Source organism: Mytilus galloprovincialis, chromosome 10 (assembly GCF_965363235.1).
Source record: "Mytilus galloprovincialis chromosome 10, xbMytGall1.hap1.1, whole genome shotgun sequence".
NCBI classification, from domain to species: domain Eukaryota; kingdom Metazoa; phylum Mollusca; class Bivalvia; order Mytilida; family Mytilidae; genus Mytilus; species Mytilus galloprovincialis.
In genome coordinates this window covers 86,273,142-86,299,432 of record NC_134847.1, presented here as the reverse complement: position 1 = coordinate 86,299,432, position 26,291 = coordinate 86,273,142, and the positions used below count along the sequence as shown (strand labels likewise).

At 32.7% G+C, this 26,291-nt stretch overlaps 1 long non-coding RNA gene across 1 annotated transcript; it reads right to left on the bottom strand.

Annotated features, from left to right (window-relative positions):
* Positions 1–784: 784 nt before the first annotated feature.
* LOC143048683 (uncharacterized) lies at positions 785–5,020 on the bottom strand. The gene is made up of 3 exons (XR_012969915.1): positions 4,790–5,020; positions 2,595–2,793; positions 785–1,176 (listed from the first exon to the last, which is right to left on the bottom strand). It is a non-coding gene; the product is annotated as an uncharacterized LOC143048683 (long non-coding RNA).
* Between the last annotated feature and the right edge of the window lie 21,271 nt (positions 5,021–26,291).

Below are 26,291 nucleotides of genomic sequence, written 5' to 3'. Positions count from 1 at the left end.
TTAATAGTTTGATTTCATTGAATCAGTGATCAGTTTACATCTATTAAAGTATAAGGATAAATCTGTGCTTTTAATCAGCATTGATCACATTTATTGAGTCAACAAAAGTCACAAAGCCAAAGATTAAAAAAAAATGTTTGTACTTCCCCTCACGCATTCACGATGTCCTCAATCAGAACCGATCCCCTCACGCATGACTTCACGGAAAAATGTTGTTTTTGGAATTATTAAGACGTCTATCAACACAGGACAGCGCACACGCCGCCAAAAACAACATTCATACCTATTGCCCGAAAAAAAAACTAAATTTGAACTTGTAAGTCTGTAAATAGAACCATTTCAAAATTGAAATGTTACTTTTTTAGGCAATTTCTCGTGGGACAACTGATTTTGTAGGAGTTCAACTCTACGTACAACAGTAAATGATACATGTATCTCTTCGTTAAAGTATTCACCACAGCATAGCATTCTCCGATTTTCAATATTTTGATCAGTTGAATAAGAAAATTGAGATTTAGAAATGTACATACCTTTTGAAGCGGTGACAATTACTCCACTCAAGCACAACCGGAAAATCCTCTCACGGTTTTTATTGCAGAACCAAATGTTCTGCGTGTGTAGATTACCAGCCGTGAATGTGTATGTTACAATGTATTCTATTTGGTAGTAAATTATTATAAGATGAATCTTTTTAATTGAATATCTTTTTTTCTTGGGAAATGTTAATTTAGCATATTGTTCTTTAACTGTTCAAAACTAAACTTTTAAACAACAAAGCAGATAATGTAAGTATCAATATATGTTTATTCATGAATTATAGAATACTTTCTTGAAACACAATTATTTGCCATTTGAAATCAATAAAAACTCTATTGTTAGGCTTAACATACTATAGTAGCTATTTAAGTAAATCTATTTTTTTCACAATATCCCTCAACACAAAACATTAATAGTTTCTTATCATCCAGCATTGTTTGATGGTATAGTCCACTTTTTGGACATTCAGCACAGAACTTTGACATTATTGTGGTTTCAATATTTTTTTGAATTTAAAAGAACTTCAAATCATTGACTGAGTGATGAAAATAATAACTGATCCAACTTTTTTCTTTGAATTTATTCTGGTCTTGTTTCTATGTTTTCTCCATTTATTTTAGGTGGTGAATTTCAATCCTTCTGAAAAAGAATCAATAAAATCTAAAGTAATGGATTATACAAAATTGTTTTCATACATGTAGCAATAATATGATTTTCAATAAAAATAGCTATGTGGTATGGATTTTACTGATTGTTAAAGGTTGTCCAGTGTCATCAGTTGCTAACGGCCTACATCCTTTGGTCTCTGATGGAGGGTTGTCAAATTAGCAATATACCACATCTTCCTATTCTAATACCATATAACAATCAATTAATTTATTCTTCTTTATAAAATTTGGGTATTTTCCCAAGTTATATACATAATATATATATATACTGTAAATTCGGAATTAATGCAAGTTTTTTTTTATTGAGAAAAATGCAACGGAGTTGTAAACGCAATAATTTAAACTCGTATTATGAAATATTTTATATGGATTAAACAGGATTTTTCAAAATCGTAAAATTTAAAATCGCATTTAAGTCTAAAATGACAGAATCGCAATAATAAATGCACGCAATAATTTATGAATTTTACAGTATAAAGATCAATGTTAAAAGTTAAAACTTTAGACAACTATAATAACATTCCATTATTCACAAGAATTTGCAATATATTATACAAAATGCAGACAACAGAAACAATATTTCTTTAAGCTTTTGAAGTTCAGACAGATTTCAATTTGTGTTTTATTTCAATGAAAAAATACCTTGAACATTATTGTCATATTGGAAATTATAACATTGATACAAACAAAATATGTATGTTTTATCCTTTTTTTTTTGTGTTGTTGGCTTGCTGTCTCATTTTAATATACATTTAAACATACATCAATAATCTTCTTCTTTATTAAAAGTAAAAATGGGATATTTTTGATTTTGATATCCCAAAACATTATAGTTCTATCACATAACTTTTTACCAAGTTCAAAAACACCAATGTGTTTGATATTAATTTTAAGACATGTATAAATGTTCCAGACCATATCAGTATTCGGATCTTACTTTTATGGTCCAGAACTTACAGTCCCACCATATGTGTACAGTCAGACCATTTAAGTATACTTGTACTGTCTGGTACCAGCTCAACCAAACCTGTGTTTTTATTTTAACTGCAATTAAACTTTTTGTATTAATCTATTAAAGATTTCAGTTATGTTGATCTGTACTGTACATTTGTTTGTAATAAACTTGACCAACTTCTTAAAATTGGGCAGACTGTATGCGTACAGTCCAAATACTTGTTTGTTCTGGAACATAAACATGATTAACAAGCATTTGGCAGGATGTCATGCTAAAATCCCATTAATATTAGTACTAAATTTTGAGTATATACATGTAAATCCACAAGTTACTTACTGAAATTCATGGTGAACACTCACCAAAAACTTACAATTTAGAGGAAAGACTGGAAAGATGAATGCACTAACACTATCAAAACAGAGCATAAAACTTACCGAAAAACAAGATGTTTTACATTTATCCAGGAGCAGGATAATTGAAAAGTTGTTTTTTTCTTTCTCTGCTGTCCATCATATAACCTTTGAATTCATTCATGCAAAATATGAAAATCTGCAAAGGTAAGACCTAGAACCTCAACTTATCCACATTTTGAATTTTGAACTGCATACTTGTCCTTTACATCTTGCTGACAACCTAAACATAAAAAAATGATAAAAACATAATTCTAGATTGAATTTGTGTTTTTATTTTTGTTGGTACATGTACAAACAATTTTCCCAACTTTAAAACGAAAACATCATCACCAAAAAGGAGGTCATACTAACTTCCGAAATATTTAAACAAACCGAAATTATTACTTGATTAAGATCTTGTCGTAAATTAATGGCATAGATACTCTTATTTTTGAAAACTTGATGTCTATTGCATACTTATATTCCTTTGTACGAGAGTATGCATATTAAGATGGACTCCATGGACTTTAATGTAAGCATGATTAATTTTACAGTCACTGACAGTTTTTCAGCTCTATGTGTACATTTTGAGAGAATCTTGCAATACTGTATATTCTGATATTCAGAACTTATTGTGAGGTTTTTATTAATACAACTGAAAGCTGTATCTCGTTTTCATTTCTGATACATATTTATGAGCTGAAGACCAGTGCCGAATTTTTCTCACTGCATTGGAGACCCATAGGTGACCTTCGGCCGTTGTCTGCTCTTTGATTGGGTTGTTGTCTCTTTGTCAAATTCCCAGTTTCCACTTCCCATTTTATATCATGTATGCTGATTTTTCTTAAATTACAATATTCAATCATGCAATTTTGTCTATTATTGAAAACACGATAAGCAAAAATAAATGCACAAAAAATTTAACATTGTTATATATATGTAAAAGACTTTTTTTTAAATTCAAAACAGTTGCCTACACTGTTAATTTCCTTGTTTGATTTCATATTTTTAAAGCCTTTATAGCTAGCTAGATGGTATGCCGGGGCGGATCCAGCCATTTTAAAAAGGCGGGTTCCCAACCCAAGACAAAGGGGATGATCCTAAATTCATTTGATTTGTTTTATTGTCTCATACAAGAATATATATGGTTTGACGGTGGGGATCAGGGATCCTGAAATTTTTTCACCTAACCACTGGATGACAGGGGATCTCAACCATTTAAAAGTTTCTCAAACATGTGGGGGTGGGGGTGAACCCCATGGACTCTCCCTATATTTCCTTTGATTTGTTTTATTGTTCTATACATGAATATATAAACATGGTTTAGGGGTGGGGATCTTGACCGTTTACAAGTTTTCAAACTAGAGGGGGTGGGACTTCACTTTTATTTTATTTCATTATTAATTTTATTGTCCCCGACAAGAATATATATGGTTTAGGGGTGGGGATCTGGATCGTTCACAAGATAATAGCACATTCTCAAATTGAACAGAGTGGGGTAACCCCCAAAGACCTCCTTTTAATTTCATTTGATTTGTTTTATCGTCCCATTCAAGAATATATATGGTTTAGGGATGGGGATCTGGACCGTTTACAAGATAATAGCATATTCTCAAATTGAAAGGGGTGGGGATTACCTCCCATGGACTCACCCTCCCTTCTTTCTTCCCCCCGAAATACCTTTTAATAAGCCCCAATGCACAGATAGTTCACAGTATTTTCCCTTGATTTACACTAAAGAATATACACTATACAGGTGTAATTTTTTTTTTAAAAGATAATACAACTGAAGACCACCATGACCACAGTGGTGGATCCAGAATTTTTCATAAGTGGGGCCCACCGACTGCCTAAGAGGGGCCTGCTCCTGCCATGACTCAGTGATTCCATATATAATCAACCAATTCTTTTCCCAAACAGGGGGCCCTGAACTCCTGATTCCCCCTTTTTTTTCCTCATTTCAATCACCCTGATATAAATTTAGTTTTATCACTTACAATAGGAATGGTTTGAATTCCCCAATAATTCTTATATACCATTAATATCAACATATTTCATTTTTGATAAATGAAAGGCAAAAGTTTTCTATGGGTAGAAATGGATAGTGGGAAGCTTTCAGATTCACACCATGCCGGTGGCTGTGTTCAAAGTGCTGGGTTTTTATGACCCTCGTTGTTTGCGGACTAACTATTTAGGCCAGTGGTGGATAATAGTGTGCGTGCATTAATCTTCTATACCTTCTTAATCAATATATTCAAATACTGACGGCAAGTGTTGTAATGATGTATCAATGTCTTTTTGAAATCACCGTGCTATTTACATGTGGGATCGAGAATGCAGGGGAAGGAAACTTGTCAATTATGTTTATTTCTAAGCCAAAATAAAATGAGCCGCCGTAAAATTAACCTTGGGTAATAACAGTGCATGTAAGGCTCGTCTCGGAGGGGTGTCTTTTTTCTGTCTTCTTTTTATGCCCCACCTACGATAGTAAAGGGGCATTATGTTTTCTGGTCTGTGCCTCCGTTCGTTCGTCCGTTCGTTCGTCCTGTTTCAGGTTAAAGTTTTTGGTCGAGGTAGTTTTTGATGAAGTTGAAGTCCAATCAACCTGAAACTTAGTATATATGTTCCTTATGGTATGATCTTTCTAATTTTAATGTCAAATTAGAGTTCTTACCCCAATTTCACGGTCCACTGAACATAGAAAATGATAGTGCGAGTGGGGCATCCGTGTACTGGGGACACATTCTTGTTTTAGTTATATTTTTAATAACTTACACTTTTTTCCATTATTCTCTTTCTTTCACTATTTTTTATTCCTTTTTTTCTTTGTCCTTTGTTCTCTATTCTGTTAATTCACATCCATACCCTCTTATGTGTATGTGGACTTACTGTAGTTTATTTTTTAGTTCTGGCAGAGATATTAGATACAATATATATGTCTCTGGTTCTGGTATTATGCGATAAGTCAATTTCTTTTTCATGCAGTGTCATGAAATATAATGGTTTTATGCATATCAGCCAAGATTGTGCGCAACATTTTAATAAACAATTCAACACTATATACACGTTATGTGAATTTGATTAAAATCGATGAAGAACATGAATTTGGCAGCTAGTGCCCCTTAAACAGGTAAAGTTCAATTAACAAATTCTGATCTACTGGCATTCAACACCAAATTACTTACTTGCTGTATATTGATAAATGTGATTGTATATTGTCAATACCTCAACATCGAGAATACGTCATGTGAGGTGTTGGTCGCTACGTTTGATACGGGGTCAAAGGTTGCGGCTTCGAGACAGAGAAAAACATCCAGGTAGAAAGTGTAGAATTTTGTTTTTGAAAATTTGAGTTGTAAATTTTCCTAAAAAGTACTTAATTCCGTTCTTCTAATTGTAAATTTTCCTAAAAAAAGTACTTATTTCCGTTCATCTATTATGGGTATAAACTAAACTGAACAAGAAAAGTATTAGTAAACAGACAGAAAGTCCACAAGGCAGAAGCTAGCGAACAATAGCTAGCGAACAATAAGCCAGCGAACAATAAGTTAAATCAATAGATTGGATAAAAACCATTTCAAAATTGAGTTTAAATTGCTATATTTTAACTGATTTTCTGCCTTTTTAAATATATTTTTTATTTAACGGCCGTTGTTGTCTTATTCTGTTTTTTGGTTTCTCGATATATCGCCTTATTGTTCGCTGGCTTATTGTTCGCTAGCTATTGTTCGCTAGCTTCTGCCTGGTAGAAAGTCCGACGTTGAATTAATTATTTTGCAATTAATTGTTTAAATATATGAGAGAATGTTTTAGGCGAATTTTCTTTAATTACAGATAAATGTATTTTAGGTTCAGGAAATGATTTATTCTTCGGGTACGTCTATGTAAGGCAAAATAGTGTCCTGGGAAATAGTGTCCACATGGACACTATTTCCTAGAATTTAGGTATTTAATAATGTCCATTGCCATGGAATATTGTCCCCAAAGTGGACAGATTGTCATAGCAATATCTATGAAATAGTGTCCACTTGACTACAGAATGTTATGAAATAGAGGACATTATTAAATCCTACTATTATTAACAAATTGTGTCCTCCAAGGGAAGTAATACAAAGGTCAGAAAAACTAGTGGTACACTGTGACAAGCTAGATGCTGTTTTATTCATATGTCATGATGAAAGTGGATGCCATCTTGGTTTTAACAAGACAGTTAGTAAAATTACTTCTAAATATTACTTTCCAAACATTATAACACTTATAATAATCTTAATTGCAAAATTACACCCATAAGGGTCAAGCAATACAATCAAACAATAATTTTATACTATACAATGCAATACAATGTAATACAATGCAATACAATGTAATACAATGCAATACAATGAAATTCAATATAATACAATACAATATATAGAATAATGGAACATTAAGAGTTCAATTATAAATGTATATTAAAAACACCATCATAACCTTGCCTGATAAATTATTTTATAGTTGCGTTTTTTTTTCTGTAACAAGTTCGATTTTTGTTTTTCAGTGTGATTCTTTTCTCTATCTCTCTCTCTAAATCAAGTTTTTAAACAAACACAATGTTGACTGAATATCAAATTTTATTACATTTGTATATCTTTATTCTCAACAAACCATTATACAAGAGAAGACAATTATGTACAATATTCAGTTTAACCTTAACGGAAATCTGTGCACGAAGACTTAGTCGTGGTTTGAACGGATTTCGTGTCAATAAACTGTCTTCGAAATAGTCTTTCTTTGTTAATGTTTGTGTCATTTTGGTCTTTTGTGGATAGTTGTCTCATTAGCAATCATACCACATCTTCTTTTTTAAAATTTCTCGCTACTACAATCTAACTTACATATTTTTTAGAAATAATTATACCCAAAATATCATAATTTTCAAAAAACGGAGACGAAAACGGAGACAAGTTCATTTTCAGAATTTATTTTCGCATTGAAATTCGTTTCAGGCTTGTGAAACTGGACAAAACGACTTTAATTAGAGAAAAAAAACTTAATAAAAACGGATTTCTTAAAATATTCGTATAACTCAAAAATAAAATTCCTGGACAAGTTCGATAAAAATGAGAAATAACATCTAACTACATGTATATGAGTTTGATTGTTTGAAAAGTACGGCTTTTACCGTTTAGAACGGATTCCATATACAAAACTTTAATTAATATAAATTCTTTTAAAGTATGAACATTTATAATTATTTCCCTTTTCAAACTCGTGCAAAGAATTAATTACTGGTCCAGGACATGATAATAAAATTAAGAATAAAACTTAAAAATTTATGGAACGAAATTTTAATAAAAGACGAAAATCTTAAAACATCGTGATATTCATTCTAGACGTCACAATATTACTTCCCGCATGGTCACACTGTACTAACAACACAATGTATAAAACAACAATAAAGATAATCCAATTAATTTTGTTGATTGGATAATTCATGGCTCAGTAGTTGTGTAATCAGTGACACGTGCCCTTATTATTTTCTAAGAATTACAAATTCTACCAAATTTAACTCTAAAATAAGAAGCGTATAAAGAATATATGCATCCATCCTGTGTGCGATGACTATAAAGGGTCCTGAGTGCACTTCGTTTGTCATGAGTGCAATCAGGAGGTCCTTCAAGCGGTGTTTAGACGTACCGTTATTCTTCTGGAAGCTTCAATTTTTTCTTATCAAAACTTTTACACAAGGAGACATTATTTTTTTTGACAGCATGAACCCCAAACACAAATTAAGAACGAAAATCGTTTACAATTAAATTTTATAGAAGGAAGTTTCGACTCAACATTTCATTTTGAATTGTTAGATGGCAAACTCTTTAGGCGAATATTGTATCTGTTCTTTATTTAATTATGGTGATATTGGCGATAATATTCATTATAACAAGGCCTTGTACAAATCCTTGATTATAGAATGTTTGGTAATATAAAAAGACGAAAGTAGACAAACCCTAATTATGCAGGGTTTCACAAGTTGATCTCCAAGCGGCCCACATTTAACATATAATAAGATCTATATTTTTCAACGTTTTCAAAATGAAATAACTTGAATTGAAAATTTCCCAACTGTGAAAATTTGTTATTTCTAAACGTCTTTAATTATTATTTCGGAAAAAAAAATTATTTGAAAAGCATATTCATATATTTTCATAATTTTTTCCGAGGAAACCTTTTTTTTTTGCAAAGTTTACTTCTATATGTTTTTAACCATCACCAGCGACTTATTCTCTGCCATCACCAATTAGTCCTAATTATTAAAGATCAATTGCCCAAATTCAAATGATGATTGGTATATCGTATTGAATATGACCATCGGTCATCCGTGACGTATCCCGAATAACGACGCATGCCGATAGATAGATCATAGTTTATTAATTAGCGTCTCGCAATTTAAATTTCATCAAGGGGACTTAATTAAACCAGTTACTATACAAATCTTGAAAAAAAACGATGTACATGTACTTTTTAATATTTTAAAAACAAATTACGAAAACGTTTAGTGTAAAAATCACCGAATATAAATGTTTCTTTCTTGCAGGTTTTGGCATTTGTAAATAACATTAACGTTTTGGAATTCTAATGCAAAAGACAGTCGATTCAAACTGAAATAACTTCTTTAAAGATGGTTTGATTTTTTCAGAGACACATGTATTATATATGTCTCAATACATGTATTATATGTCTCTGATTTTATCAAAACAAAAATTACAAAATTATAAAATATGTTAGTTATCGAATGTATACCCTGAACTCTTACTATTATATATACATGTCCTAAGTTACTTAATGTCCTGTGTGCAACCAGGAGATCCTGAACGGTTTTTAAACGTACCATTATTTTATATGCATATATTCAAAGCTGTTCTTAATTATATGCATACTAGGTATCAGTGGCGGATCCAGGGGGAGGGTTTCGGGGGTTGGAACCACCCCTTTTTTTGAACGATCAATGTATTTGAATGGGGACATATGGTTGGAACCACCCCCTCCCCCTTTTGTCCTGGGTTGAGACCCCCTTCTTTTCAAATGGCTGGCTCCGCCGCAGAGGTATATTTATATATATATGTGTGTACCAGCCCCCCTCCTAAATCTTGGGAAACAAATGGTAGATTATATAGGGAATCACGGAAGCATGACTGGACGTGACCCCTCTAAGGCAGTCAATGAGTCCTCACTTATGAAAATTTCTGGAGCAACCATTGCTTAGTTCTAGTTATCTTAGGTCCTAGTGTGAAATAATGCCAATAGGTCTTTTAAAACACATCTTTATTCATACATGTATATATACGTTTTCTCACGGATTTGTTCATGCAATATTGGAATTATGTTTACCCCATGCGCAATTACTGAAGTTTATATTTGCTACTTTTCTTCTTAATTTCATATAATTTTTTTTTTGATTTTTTTTCTTCGAAAAATTAGTGGTGTTGAAATAGGGAATGGACACAGATACCTTATCACATTTAACCAAAGAAATGTTGTATAATGTCATCAATCTGTATTACACGTAGACAGGATGTTCTCTAGAAAACTATACGTTATACACACCCGAGAATACACGCACTGTCGTAATGGAAAATTACTGTATGTTATAGTTACCTGTAATCAGCTTTGCAACACCATGTCATGACAGTTCAAAAAGATTTTCTTCAAATCAAATTGGAATATTCATTTTTTCTGTAAAATTTAAAACTTTAAAAAGTAGACTTTGACAAAATTATGAAATAGAAAGAATTGAACAATTTAAAATCGTATTTTAACAAAGATTTAGATATAATTTTACAACGATCCTTAAAAAATAACCAAACAAACGTTGAATCAAACGATATGAACCTACGCAGTTTTATATTAAAATACTGACACACACCAGTTTGCCATCTCAGTGTGCAAGGCAAGGGTGCTTGGTGAGGTGCTGGAACTTGATGTACATGTATCATTAAGTTAATACAGTTCTGTTAGTATTGACTGCCTTTTTACAGAGACTTTCTATTCTTACTGTTATCAGTTAGTATAGACGGTTCCTGGCTTAGAATGATTCTCTGCTCAGCAAATGATGCGTAATTAGCATTTGAATCAAATTTCTTGTAGAAGTAAAAAACACAAATTAATGTATTTGACAACTTTATTCAGGAGCACAGTCTATATTATCCGGCGTAAATAACTTCGAGATTTATGTGGAAGTTTACTCTGCTGCTCGATCTATGCTAATCGATGTTCCAGTATATTTCATATTTATATTTATTCATGAGGCCTCGTCATCGTTTATATTCACGAAAAGCACAGTCGCCTAAATATTTTATATGGCGAAAAAATTGCGAAAATTGGGGGAAATAATATATTTTTAGTAGCATTATTATTTTAGAATCTTAAGAGGTTGCTTGCAAATTTAACTCTAAAATGAGAAGTGTATGACGATCTATAACGAATATATACATCCATCATGTGTGCAGATACGACGGCGACTATATAGGGTCTGCCATGAGTGCACTTTGTATGCCCTGCATGTGTGCACCCAGGAGGTCCTCCTGAGCGGTGTTTAGACGTACCGGGAAAATCTTATCTGATTCAGGATCAATTCATCGGTTACACTCCCCTGTCACCAGTGATTCTTTTTTGCTGACATTCTGAAAAAGTATTGTGTAGTCCCTGTGTAAGTGTTGACTCTCAACTTGCACATGTGATTTTTTAACACTCCCTGGACTTCTGCAAAAACAGAAAGTCACAGGACATTCCGACAAAAAGTCACAGGACAAAAAGTCAAACACATGTCAAACTCAGGCATAAAGTAACAAAGTTAATAGGACAAAAAGTCACAAACAATTTGTTGACAATTGATTGAATATAAATGAAAAAAGATTTTGAAATATCTTCTTTTTATTACATATATTCATTTTTAATTTTAGGAAATTGTTCATAATATAAAAAAGAAGATGTGGTATGATTGCCAATGAGACAACTGTCCACAAGAGACCAAAATGTAATGGTAATGTGCGCAAACCTAATGCACTGATTTATTTGTTTTTAATAAATTTTAATTTAAAGTTGCTACATTATGTTCATGTATAAAACTTCAAGAAAAATACAAAAAGAGTGTTTTCTTGTTCAAAGAAAAATAATCTCAAAACTAAATTGTGACTTTTTGTCCTGTGACAGTGTGTGACTTTTTGACTGTGACTTTCTGTCCTGCATTCAGATTGAATAGGGGAGTTTGGTTGACCCCGCCTCCCTCTATCTGAGACTACTATCTCAGTGATGAGCTTTATGTTTCATGTACAAATGTATTGTGCTTGTCATATATATGTATGTCGGATAAAAGCTCTACAGACCTTTAATATGTTGTATTGTTATATGTATAACCGACAATAAATAAATAGCCCCTAACAAGTAAGAATTAGGTTACTTCTTTTTGTTTTGACATCTTGCATGGGTTTTTATAGCCCCGTATTAAAATTATGCCCCCACTTTAAAAAAGGGGGGGGGTATACTGTTTTACCCCTGTCTGTCCATCCATCCTTGCGTCACTCAGTCCGTCCGATGAATATTTTTCGTCCCATTTTCCTTAGGAACTACAATAGAAGGATTTCTGAAATTTGGTTTCAGGGTTAAATAAGTCAGCTATACCGTGTGATGCATTTTCAGATTCATCACTCGACAACTTCCTGTTTTCCCAACACTTGTATGATTTTACACATGATAGCCAAGTTGAAAGTTGAAAACTAACAACCTAATTTATGTACAAAAAAATTGAAAAACAGATATGTTACACATAAACAAACGACAATCACTGAATTATCGGATCCTGACTTGGAACAGGCACAACCATAACAAATTGGCAGGGTATAAGGAACTTTGAAAATATTTAGTTTTTGTGGTTTGGTCAATTTTCCGGATACTGTAAGCAATAAGGCCCCTTTATTTAGTGAATGAAATAATTGTAAGATGCACTTAGCTGTCTGTCATATTTTATATGAACTTGACCTCATTTTCATGCATGGTTCATTGGTCAATGAAACACTGCATTGTTTTGTCAGTTTATCATATGTTTAAAGTTACAGGTAGATTATATTTGGTAGATATGAAACAATTGTAAGGTGTGCATGTCTGAATGGCAGATTCATATATAAACCATGACCGCATTTTATTGTTCTTTAGTCAATGATAAGTTTTCTTGGTTTTGTCATTTTATCAGGCCACATTTAAAAGAATGTCTGTTTCCCCTCCCCGGGTCTACCCTTTGTAAACAGACCAGGAAGGCAGGTTTTTTTTAGCTCACCTGACCTGAAAGGTCAAGTGAGCTTTTCTCATCACTTGGCGTTCGTCGTCTGTCGTCCTGCGTCCGTCGTCTGTAAACTTTTACAAAAATCTTCTACTCTGAAACTACTTGGCCAAATTCTACCAAACTTGGCCACAATCATCCTTGGGGTATCTAGTTTAAAAAATGTGTGGCATGACCTGTCAAACCAACCAAGATGGCCGCCATGGCTAAAAATAGAACATAGGGGTAAAATGCAGTTTTTGGCTTATAACTCAAAAACCAAAGCATTTAGAGCAAATCTGACAGGGGTAAAATTGTTGATCAGGTCAAGATCTATCTGCCCTGAAATTTTCAGACGAATCGGACAACCTGTTGATGGGTTGCTGCCTGTGAAATGGTTATTTTAAGGAAATTTTTATGTTTTTGGTTATTATCTTGAATACTATTATAGATAGAGATAAACTGTAAAAGCAATAATGTTCAGCACAGTAAGACCTACAAATATGTCAACATGATCAAAATTGTCAGTCGACCCCTTAAGGAGTTATTGCCCTTTATAGTCAATTTTTAACAACTTTTCATAATTTTTTTAAAAATCTTCTTCTCTGAAACTACTTTGCCAAATTTAACCAAACTTGGCCACAATTATCATTGTGGTTTGTAGTTTAAAAATTGTGTCCGATGACTCAGCCTACCAAACAAAATGGCCGACATGGCTAAAATTAGAACATAGTGGTAAAATGCAGGTTTTGCTTTATATCTTTGAAACTAAGACATTTAGGGCAAATCTTTCAAGATTTAAATGTCCATCAGAATAAGATATATCCCCTCACAAATTTTCAGTTGAATTGGACAACCTGTTGTTGGGTTGCTGCTCTAAAATTGGTGATTTTAAGGTAATTTTGCAGTTTTTGGTTATTATCTTGAATACTATTATAGATAGAGATAAACTGTGGACAGCAATAATGTTCAGCAAAGTAAGATCTACAAATAAGTCAGCATGATCAAAATTGTTAGAGGACCCCTTAAGGAGTTATTGCCCTTTATAGTCAATATTGAACAACTTTTCGTCATTTTTGTAACTTGTATAAAAATCATTTCTAAAACTACTTGGCCAAATTTAACCAAACTTGGCCACAATCATAATACTAGGGTATCTATTTAAAAAAAAAGTGTCTAATGACCCCGCCTACCAACGAAGATGGCCGACATCAGTAAACACATTAACAGGTGAGCGACACAGGCTCTTGAGAGCCTCTAGTTTTTTTTAACTGGATGTGATTGTCATAGCATGGTCACATGAATGGTTTGACTTGTCCAGTCCAGGCCACTTATCAGTTGTTTGTGCTCAATTTGAGTGTATTTATTTAGATTATCAATCCTTCTGCTTTCAAGCACTTTCCAAAAATGGAAACAAATTATTTTCAGGAAAAAAATAATTTCGATTTTTTTGTGGAAAATAATTTTTTGACCCGGGCGCTTATTTTTGACCCGTGTGGGGGGAGGGGAAACAAACATATTTTTAATTTTGGCCTTAGATTTTTTAAGCATAGGTCTACTTGTTGTATGGAATGACTACAAGGTATCATATAAAAAAAGATGTCTGCCTGCCAAGGTTAATTTTACTGTGACCTCATATTCATAGAATAATGATAATATTCATGATATTGAACAGCAAGAATGATGAGTAAGTTGATGTTATATACAAATAAGACTACAATAATCCCATGGGACCAAAAAAAATCCCATGGGATTTAACCAAAATCCCATGGGATAATGGTAAATCCCATGGGATTTTGCCCTGTCCCATGGGATATTGAAAATCCCATGTTTTTGTAATTCAAATTGCAAAATAAATATGAAAGTAACAGTATAAAACCAATAAAATTATTGAATCCCATGTAATTCCGCACATTTTGGTTATATACATGATATTGTAGCTCTTGTTTGAGGCGGCGGCGGATTTGCAAATGAGTGTTTTGCAAATTAAAAGTGTCCAGTGTTCAGAATACAAATTTACATTCAGTATCAATAGGTTTTATAAAAGCTTCTAAGTAACTTTTATAGCCTAAAGCAATGCCTCCTGATTTATTTATAAATTTCTTTCTATTCTTATATTTAAAAACATAGTTATCTAACATTAAATCATCAAAGTCATCAAGTTTAGTTTCAGTTAGACAAACAATATCGAAAGTATTGAGTAAAGTTTGAAATTCTGATATAATATTTGTTTTCACCCCACATACATTTAACAGGTCGGGACCACTACTTTATATGGAAATGCATAAATTAGCATACTTATGTTCTCGCACATGTTATTGTTTATTTACATGTGACGCAATTCATTTTTACCTAGGTTTTTGACCAATCCACTAAATGAGTCACAATGCATGATGGACTACTACGTGTTTACAATCAACCAAGAACACATGTTATTTACTGAAATACAACACATTTTTTCGTGCAATGCGGGATTCACAATTTCGCTTAGTTTTTCATTTTGTGTATCCTCATTTATAGTTGGTGATATAAAGTATTACTTCCATGCTCAGATTAACGAAGAGTTGTTTCTATGCGAAGAAAAAAAGGTTTGAATTACCCGATATATAGCCATTAACATGTTTGATGATGGCACAGAGATTTCATGTATTTGTCCACCAGAAGCAACGAAACAACAGCGAAAAAACACAATGACCCATGAGACAAACTTACTGGTGTAAAGTAAGCCGTCGATAACAGCCGGTGCTGATATTCAAGAGTACAGTAATGTTCGTATAGATAATTAAAGGCAAATGTGGGATCCTTGAATTTTGTGTTCGTAAAGAAGGTGAAGAAATATTTACATACATGTCAGCAAAATCTATAAGTATTTTTGTTGGTCACATTTCAGTATATGGGACTTCCAAACTATTCCCGCCCCTGCCGCTTTCATAACACTTCTTTTTAGCATACTGAATATTATGATGTTCTTACTATTAGTTCAGGTCCTGATAAAAAAAAATACACATTCAATACAGAAAGAAGTGTTTCAATGAAAGTTTCGTGTTTTTCTAGGCAGAAATGATTTTGCAATGACATTATACAGGTTTAAAAGAGCTCAAATGATTTTCTTACTGGACATGTACAGTGGTCACTTCATTGGATATTTCACTGTGTCATGTCGTGAAATTAATGCAGGTTCAATTCATAACAATGCACAAAACCGTTCAACTACTTTTGCAAGGCGAAAAAGAAAGTCGAATCGTGAAGCCAATAAACAATATTTTTTTAATCTGAGCATGCAAATTGAAGATTACGTTATATATTTTACATTAAATATATTTGCAGAATAAAAACTTTGGTAATGAGAGTCCCAGACAATATATTAATTGACTGTTTTCCCACTAATTCCACGTGTTTTAAGAAGTAGTTTACTCGTAGTAGCCCACAATGCATTGTAGTTCATTGAGTCAATTGGTCAGTTTTTCAAGGCCATATTGGCCTTGTGTTTTGGAAATTACTATGCAAATATATTCTGACGTCAGAAAATCTAGAGTTCTCGACCTGTTTAAAGACAATAAGTGTAGAGTATTATTAAAGTCTGAGCTAAAATTTAAATGTTCATTTTCGAGGTCGTCAGTTCCGCGTGAGTAACTAAATTTACTATAAGTTTCTGTTGATCCTCCACGGTTCACCTATTTACCGTTACCAGTTTTCGTCTTTGTAGGTCCTCTGCGGGGAAAATGCTTCGGTTTGGCTCCTTGCTTCTCGTATCTTGTTTGCTTTGTTGTTATCTGTTTCCATGTTGTGGTTAGTTCTGTCGTCAAGAATAAATTATTTGCCATCTATGAACAGTCTATCATGTTTAAAGTGTTCCTTCTTGTGTTGTTCCCTTGCCTCTTTAAAGTATGGCCATAGTACCTTGCGACGGTCATTTACCTCTTTCGGGAATTGTTCACTAATCCCATATAGTTAGTCCCTTTAAGAACTTTTGCATTTTTCCGAACTAGTTCTCTATCGTTAAACGTTTTGAATCTGCAAACTATTGGCCTAGGTTTTTTGTCTGCTCTATCGAATCTGTGCGTACGGACGTATTCAATCGGGTTTGATAATTTAAGCTCTTTTATCATGAATTGTTTTAAGATTTCTCTTCGCTTTCTTCGTTGTCGCTATATTCTTGAATTCCCGAGAATATAAGATTTTCTCTCATAGAACGTGTTTGGAGATCTAGATGCCGTTCGCGTAGATCGTGTAAATCTGCGTTTAAAGTTTACGCCAGTCTCTTCGTTATACGATTTAATGTCTGAAATGTCAGTTTTCATATCAGCATCTTTTTTTTTACCAGCCTCGTATTGCGCACCCATGAATTCCAAGCTGTGTTCCATTTCCCCTTCCCGCTTTGTTACATTTTCTACCTTTAAAACCATAGCATTAACCGTAGATTGAAATTTGTCGATTTTTGCAGTCAAAGAATCTAACGATGACAATTTTTTGCACATTTCGTCAACTTTATTCGCCAGGTTGTCAATTTTCATACTATCTATTGGTTGTTTTATAGAAGAGTTACAAACTGGTTGTGGAATTGGGCCTTGTGGGGTGTAAGGAATGCCATAGAAACCAGACATCGGAAGGCTTGGATTTTGGATATATTGATATTGTTGAAGATTTCCTCTTCCTTGCAGTACAGGGGAGCTAAAATTTGGTGTGAAGGTTGGTGTTATAGAGTTCATTGCATTATTGTTGTTCATAATCAAGTCTGTCTCGGTACAATTATCTTTCACTTTGTTTACATTTTTACCTTTAATACCATTGTGAGCACAGTTCTGCTTGCCATGTTTCTCACTACTTGAATTTTGCACATTTGAATTCCTCCTTTTCCTTCCATCGTTTCCTTTCTGTTTCGAATTCATATATTAGTTGATCCAAAATGTTCAAATAAAATGCATTGATAATTTCCAATAGCAACACAAAATGTCTAGCTCTACAAAAAAAACCCAAAAAAAACCCATCTTTGTTCACACATGCTACAATTTTGTTATGAGCACCAAAAACACAAAAATGATCGCATGTGTTAACACAACTACATGTTACCACGATACAAGATATTCTACCCTATAGATCATAGATTTAAAGTAAGGTTTTCTATTTAATAATCTTAATAAGGTGAACTTGAATATGCAATTAAAGACCGTTTTGTGTTTGTTTTGGCTATTTTATCATCCCAGAATACAAGAAGACACGACCTACCTTCACATTTGTAACCGAACTCCGAAACAGCGGTTACGTCCTCTTTACTACGCTACGTTGACTTTAACCACTGCCACCAACTCCTAACGCTAGCGTAGGTTTTTTTCAACATTCTTGAAAAAAAATTAAATATGTCCAAATTGTTTTTATTTGTATGGAATTTTATACTATATTAATAATTGAATACAGATTTTAAAGACTACAATATAAGCTAGCAGTAATTTTTAGAAAATGATATTTTAAACTGGAGATATATTTTGGTGTACATGTATACTTATTTGACCCTTGTCAAATCCAACATGGATGTTACAGAGACGATACGGAACGTACAGTGTCAGCTGTATCCACAGTTGACACTGAAACATGAACAAATTTCCTCCATAGAAAACATTCTCTAGGGAAATAATATTATAGTCAATCTGCCTGTTGGGTTTGGAAAGAGTATTATATTCCATTTGTTGCCCAGTGAGTATATTAATTCCATCAACTATTTATATTGAACTAATCAAACAAATTATGAAACATCGTGGAAATATATATTTTTGTACACTATAAATTTTATTATAATTCGATCTTGACGGCTCTTTTAAATATTTGTCCAGTCCTAAATCGGGTTCGGAACACCACCTAACAAAAAGAATCGCTCAGGCCTGAAATCAGTCACTGTCCCTCGGCTCAGACAAGGGCCAAGTTAGCTGCGGAACCGTAGCTCTTAGGTCCTTATGTTATTTTTTGACTATTTGCGGACCAGGTCCTTATGTTATTTTTTGACTATTTGCGGACCATAGACTATGGTCCGCAAATAGTCAAAAAATAACATAAGGACCAAAGAGCTACGGTTCCGCAGCTAGGGCCAAGTCTGCAAGTGATCATTTATAATATATTAAAAAGAAAAACATAACTTAAATGTGGAAACATTCAATGTAGATGAGTTCAAATAATTGTGAGGTCACACGGGCAAGGCTATTTTATCTTCAAAAATACAGATGTGTGCCCTTTTGTAACAAAAATGGGTTTTTACAACAAAATTGAAATGTACCCCTAAATATAAGAAGTATATATATGAAGGGTTGTTCCCAACCTGTTAATTTGTGGTTTAGTTATATAATGGTAGCACTCCACTATTCACCGTAAGAAAATAAAATTAAAATTGAACCACAAAATGTTTTATCATTCTCTATTCCTGGCTTTCTAATACATTAACCTAGCTGTTTGTGTTATACATGGGTATCCGGTCGTTCCGGCCCCAAACCGATCCGGCCTCAAGTCAATCCGGCCCAAAGTCGATCCGGCCCGATAATAAAATATGAATAAACTATATTCACTATATATATGGAGGAATTTGTGACAAATTTGAACAGTATATATAAACGAAATCATTAGTCTATAATTGGTTTGTTTATTCAACAATTGTCTGATGATTGTGAACTAAGGTAATGCCACTTGTAACTTGAGGGGCCGTATCGACTTAAAATATGGGCCGGATCGACCCGAAAGCTTATACATGTGCATATGTATGTAATGAGTATCTTCCAAAGATTTTCAAAAGTTAAAATGGTGAAAAATAATTCCTCCAAGTGTATTCATGGCAACATTCAGCATTTATTTACCATGGAATATTGCGAAAAGGGGGTGAAAATGTCACATATCCCCCATAAAATTTCAATTTTGAACTGAACTAGAATTACAATGCCTTTGAGCGTTTCCTTTTCAGAAACTCTTGACAGTAATCTACTTTATGACATGATCAAATAAAAAATGGGTCTATTTCGCCTCATTATTTTTCTTAATATACATGTATAATCACAAAGTTTGTTCCCCCCAAAAAAAATTGAAAAAGAACGTTACAATATATGCTGGACCAATGTTTGGTATGGATATGCAATTACCGACTGACATACAGGAAACAGCCTCTATTACATACATTACATAATCTTCATGTTCATATAAATTAATCCTCAGCTATATATCCAAACAAGAATTTTATTGCATCTTGCTCTCTTATTTCAAAAATCCACAGGCGCCAAAATTGGAAAATACATGTACACACCTAACTATAAGAGTGCTTCCTGTAACACTATTTGATAGATATACTGAATAATTGTTTCCACATTTTTGTTTGTATCCAAGTATAACCACATTGGATGCCATATGTGGAGCAGGATTTGCTTACTTTTCCTGGGCACCTTAGATCACCACCAGTTTTTGTTAGGCTGGTGTTCTGTGTAGGTTCTATCTTGTGTTTTTGATATACATGTAACTGTTGTTTGTCAATTTTGCATTTCATGTTTTTAGCCATTGTATTTTCAGTTCATTTTTGAATTGTTGGAAGTTTATTATCTCTTTGGTATTTTAGCGATTCAGCCAACCTCTCTTACACAAGACCAAGCAATTTTGGGGACATCTTGAAACTAAGCAAATTTTATTTTGAATCATCAATATGATAAATCAAAAATATGGACAACTATTGTGACTACAGCTCACATATTTGATAGGGGCTCTGGGCTACTAAAATGTATGCTTCTGAATAATAATAATAATAATAATAATGATTAAGCTCTATAGATTTTTTCCAATGGGGTTAGTTCATGCAAACGGCCAACAGATTCTACATACAAAAAATATTACTTGCAGTTGTATATCTCTGAATGTTTATATTTTTTAAAGAAATATTTGAAGACCTTGGAAGAGTGCAGAATAAGGTATTGGTGGTGTCTCCTCTAAATGCCATTATGGAAGATCAATGTAAAACATTGAACAAGATTAATGTTAAGGTTGTTCAGCTTAGCCAGAAGTGCCAGATCATTGAGAACAACAAAGACAGCTGTGAAAATGGTATGTATTCATGGTATTATCAATATGTACATGATGAATATATAGCAACCAAACAATATACAAAATGTAGCATAAAACAATAACATCAAGAAGGCAACATATACTTGTTTGCATTTGTTTCTAAACAATACCTGATTCTGAATAAGAAGGAATTATTTTATAATGTTTTCATTATTAGCAATTCTGAATGTAAATGTTAAAATAACTTTAATAATTTGAGTTTATTTTCTGTAATAAGTTCAGTATGGGAAAGACCTCTTTATTATAATTGAGGTTTATCTTTTTCTGCCGAAATGAAACATTAACTTGATTAATGACAAATCAACTGTCTGAGAAACTAAGAAAATTTTCACATTTATTACTGTATTATTTAAGAAATATTAAATACTCAAAAGTGAAAAAGATTCTCCTCATATTGGTGCCTTTATCTTCATGGATTTTGGCATTGATGTACATTGAAGGGTTGCGTGATGCATGGGATCGAATCCCTTTGAGGTCAAGCCCTTACTTCTCAAACTGAACAAATTACTTATCTATGTATATAATATAGTCATAGAGGAATCACTTAGTGCCAGTATCATTCTGACACACCCTGAGGGACTGTTAGTTGCAGAAAATGGTGTTAAATAGTTACGAGCATTGGAGGGAAAAGTTGGCGCAATTATCATTGATGAATGTCACAAAATTGATGACTAGTAATTCAGAAGTTTCCATTGTTGAACATTTGATTTTTTTAAAGGCTTTTGTATTTTGTATAATTTCTGAAATTGTTATTGAAAGTTAAAATGTTATTTGTTAGTTATTTTGTAGTTTTATGCACACTATTGCAGTACAGATTACCAGTAGCCATAAAATCACTTTTATCAGAACTCTGATAATTTATCAAAATTAATTTAATTTAATTTCAAGTGGAATACATTATTCTTTTCGATTTATTACTGATTTATAGCCTGGTTGGCATGTTTACACAGAAGAAATTTTAAGGTAACATTATGGACTAAGGGAAATAACTCAATTTGAAATGTCAAAATGTTTTTTTTATAATAACAAAAAGTTGTTAACTTGAGCCTTTCATAACTTCTCTTTGAACAAGGAAAACAATTTTATTAGTTTTTGGAACGTACTTTGGTTTCTTAAGTGTTTCAGTTGTTGTAATTTCAAAGTTTTGAAAGTTAACTTAACTTGGTTTGTTATAGAAATTTCCAATTTGTTAACAAGAGGTTTTCCAACCACCCTATTTTAATCATATGTATTTGCCCAAGGTTATTTTTTTAACAGATATATAACTTGTTACAGTATCTATAGGTACAATACATTAAATCATAAATTTACGTTGAGTACACAATAATTGTTTATTCACTATTTTATACATGTACAAATACTATTAAAAGAGGGACGAAAGATACCAAAGGGACAGTCAAACTCATAAATCTAAAACAAACTGACAACTCCATGGCTAAAAATGAAAAAGACAAACAGAAAAACAATAGTACACACGACACAACATAGAAAACTAAAGAATAAACAACACGAACCCCACCAAAAACTAGGGGTGATCTCAGGTGCTCCGGAAGGGTAAGCAGATCCTGCTCCACATGTGGCACCCGTCGTGTTGCTTATGTGATTACAAATCCGGTAAATAGTCTAATTCGGTAGGTCATATTCATGAAAGGGAAGGGGATTGTAGTTACGACGTAAGGAACATATCCGATATCATTTGTGAAACGGTTATTCCATAACGGTCAACCAACTCGTGATGGCGTCCGTAAAATTTACGAAGGGATGATTTCAACTTCACTATTTGGAACTCTTGGTTTAATAGCTTCCTTGTGAGTAGCAAACCTCTATCAAGAAAATCATGATAGGAAATGCAAGCACGGGAATATCGTATCAATTGGGAGATATATACCCCGTATGCAGGTGCTGCTGGAATGTTGCTACTTAGAAATGGAAAGTTCACAATTGGAAAGCTGAAATCATCTCTTTTGTCGTAAAGTTTTGTTTTCAACCGACCCTCATTGTCAATTTCTAGATGTAAGTCAAGATATGAAGCCGACTTAATTCATATTTGAACAAACATCAAAATAAATAGAGTCACAGATAGAAAACCAATATATTCATACATGCACCACATACAAATAATTACAATCATAGAATTTTTTTCTTTCTAATTCATATAATCACTATATCACATTCCATTTCATATGATTGAAGGCAATATTTATTTACATAGTTTCTTAGATAAAGTTAATATACCCTGTTTTAAACATGTAAAACAGATTGTAAAATTCTTTATATTATACCTATTATTACATTTAACATCACAGTCAAGCAATAAATCAACACATTAATGAACATCAATGTAGCAGCATATTCAGTCAAAATGGTATCTCATTAAATTAAATATTATCACTTTAAATCAATAAAGCACCTTATCAACAACAAAAAAACAACACATTCAGTTATAATAAAATAACACTCAATCTATATAGCATCACAATCAATTTAAAAAGCATTATATTCTAATAAAACAGCAGCCCATTCAATCAAAATAGTATCGTTATTAAAAAAAAGTATTACATTCAATTTAACAACATTGCATTCAATCAAAATACATGTAGCATTAAAATCAATATAACAGCATTGCCTGCAATCAAAATAGCATTACATTCAATCAGAATATATTACATTCAATATAATAGCATTACATTCAATCAAATTAACATTACATTGATTCAAATAGCATCACACTCATACAATCAAAATAGCATATTCATTCAAAATAAAATGACACTCTATCAAAATAACATCATACTCAATTAACGCTGAATAACATTGAATCAAAAAAGCATAACACTTAAGTTAGTTAAGAGCATCACATTCAATTAAAATTTATTGACAGCAACCCAACAATTACTTGTCAGATTCATATAAAATTCATGGGCTGAACAATAAATCTCAATACCATCACATTCATTAAATAGTATTGCATTCAAGCTTAATATCATCACATTCAGTAGAATAGTATTACATTCAATTTAAATCACATTCAGTAGAATAGTATTGCATTTCATTAAAATATCACATTCAGTAGAATAGTATTGCATTCAAGCTTAATATCTTCACATTCAGTAGAATAATATTGCATTCAATTAAAATATCACATTCAGTAGAATAGTATTGCATTAAAGCTTAATATCTTCACATTTAGTAAAATAGTATTACATTCAAGCTAAATATCATCACATTCATTAGAATAGTATTGCATTCAATTTAAATCACATTCAGTAGAATAGTATTGCATTCAATTCAAATCACATTCAGAAAAATAGTATTCAATTAATTCTAAATACAATCACATTCATTTGACATTTAGATACAAATGTAGTATTAAATTTAATCTAAATAGCATCACATTAAGTTAAAAAGAAGTATCAACAAATCTTAATATCATCACATTCATTAAAATAGAATTACATTCAATATAAGTACCATTACATTCAGTAAAATTTATATAGCATCACATTCAGTTAAATGGAATCATCAGTACAAAACAGTACCTGTCATCAGCAGTATAAATGCTTTTGATTATAAAATATATACCGGTAATGTAACATAATTTGTGTAACACACACACACAGGATTGATTTTAAAGTTAGACTGTTCACAGTATTTTCTAAATATACTTATATTACAAACAACATAAAAAAACATAAGTTATTTAGTTTTAGTCTTATTATTCACTTTACCCATTATATAAAACATGTTTTTATTTTTCAGGGGAAGAGAATTCAGAAAAAGTTTTTCAGAATTAGTAGTTCTGAAATCTTTCTTCAACAATGTCCCTATAGCATGTTTAAGTGGAACAATAACAGGAAAACATATAAATGCTTTATCCAAGCAGTTGCTTATAAGCAATTTTATAGTCATTTCTGTAAGTCCTGAAAAAACTAATTTAAAACTCATGGTATGTGAAAAGGTTAAAGGCACCTCTTATGAAAAAATAGAAAACATTTATAAGAGTCAAATTGACCAGTTACTTGTTGAGAGAAATAATTTTCCTGTAACTTTAATGTTTATGCCAATGGAATACATTGCACATGCTAGTTTAGCGAAGCAACGTCACCACTGTTTCGGAGTTTGATTTGTAACCTATTCTTGTTGTCCGTTTTTACTTATAAAAAAGAAGAGAAAATACCAAAGGACATTCAAACTTTGTGAGTCGAAGAAAAACTGACAACGCCACGACATTGAACTAAAAACAACGGAAAGACACACAAGTCTCCAAAACAAAACTAACAGCGCCTTGGTTAAAAAAGGAAAGCGAAAGACAAAACATCAGTGCACAAAAAAACAACATATAAACTTAAAACTTAGCAGCATGAACCCCACCATAAACTGGGCCTTCCGGAAGGGTAAGCAGATCCTGGTCCAAATGCTTCTGTAGGCACTAAGCATGTTAACACGAATTTTATTTCAGTTATCGTATGCTGTTGCGTATTAACGGACGCTTGTTAGAAAACGCATTTTAATTGCTGTTTGCTTTTATTAGAAGTCATGTCCGACAACACTTAGTCAGCACCTAATAAGGAACATTCATACCATGTTTTGTTTCATTCCATTCAGTGATTCTCTAAAAAAAAAGTCATTTGTATGCATTTTCCATAGGGTCCTATGTTAACGAAGTCCCCCCGCTGGCGGCCATCTTGGATGATGGATAGGCTACAAAATAACAACACTTGGTCAACACCTCATAAGGAACATACATGCCATATTTGGTTTCATTCCATTCAGTGTTTCTCTAAAAGAAGTAGTTTGTATGCATTTCCCATAGGGTCTTATTTTAAACTAAGTCCCCCGCTGGCAGCCATCTTAAATGATGGATCCGCTGCAAAATAACAACACTTGAGCAGCACCTCATAAGGAACAATCATGCCATGTTTTGTTTCATTCCATTCAACGGTTCTCTAGAAGAAGTTCAAAATGTAAAAAGTTAACGCCGACGACGGACTACGCCGGATGACGACGGACGACGCCGGACGACGGACGACGGACGACGCCGGACGACGGACGACGGACGCCAAGTGGTGAGAAAAGCTCTCTTGGTCCTTTGGGCCAGGTGAGCCAAAAAAGGAATAAGCAGTATCTTTTAACTTCTCTTTCCACTATAAAGATGATGTTCTCTCACTAAATAATTCACAATTTGTTGACTATTTTGGACGCAACTATCCCATCATACTTAAAAAAAGGATACAACTTATACAGTTAAGTTTGATTCATAGCTTGACTTACATGTACAGCTAGAAATTGACAATGATGGTCGGTTGAAAACAAAACTTTACGACAAAAGAGATGATTTTAGCTTCCCGATTGTCAACAATGAGCCA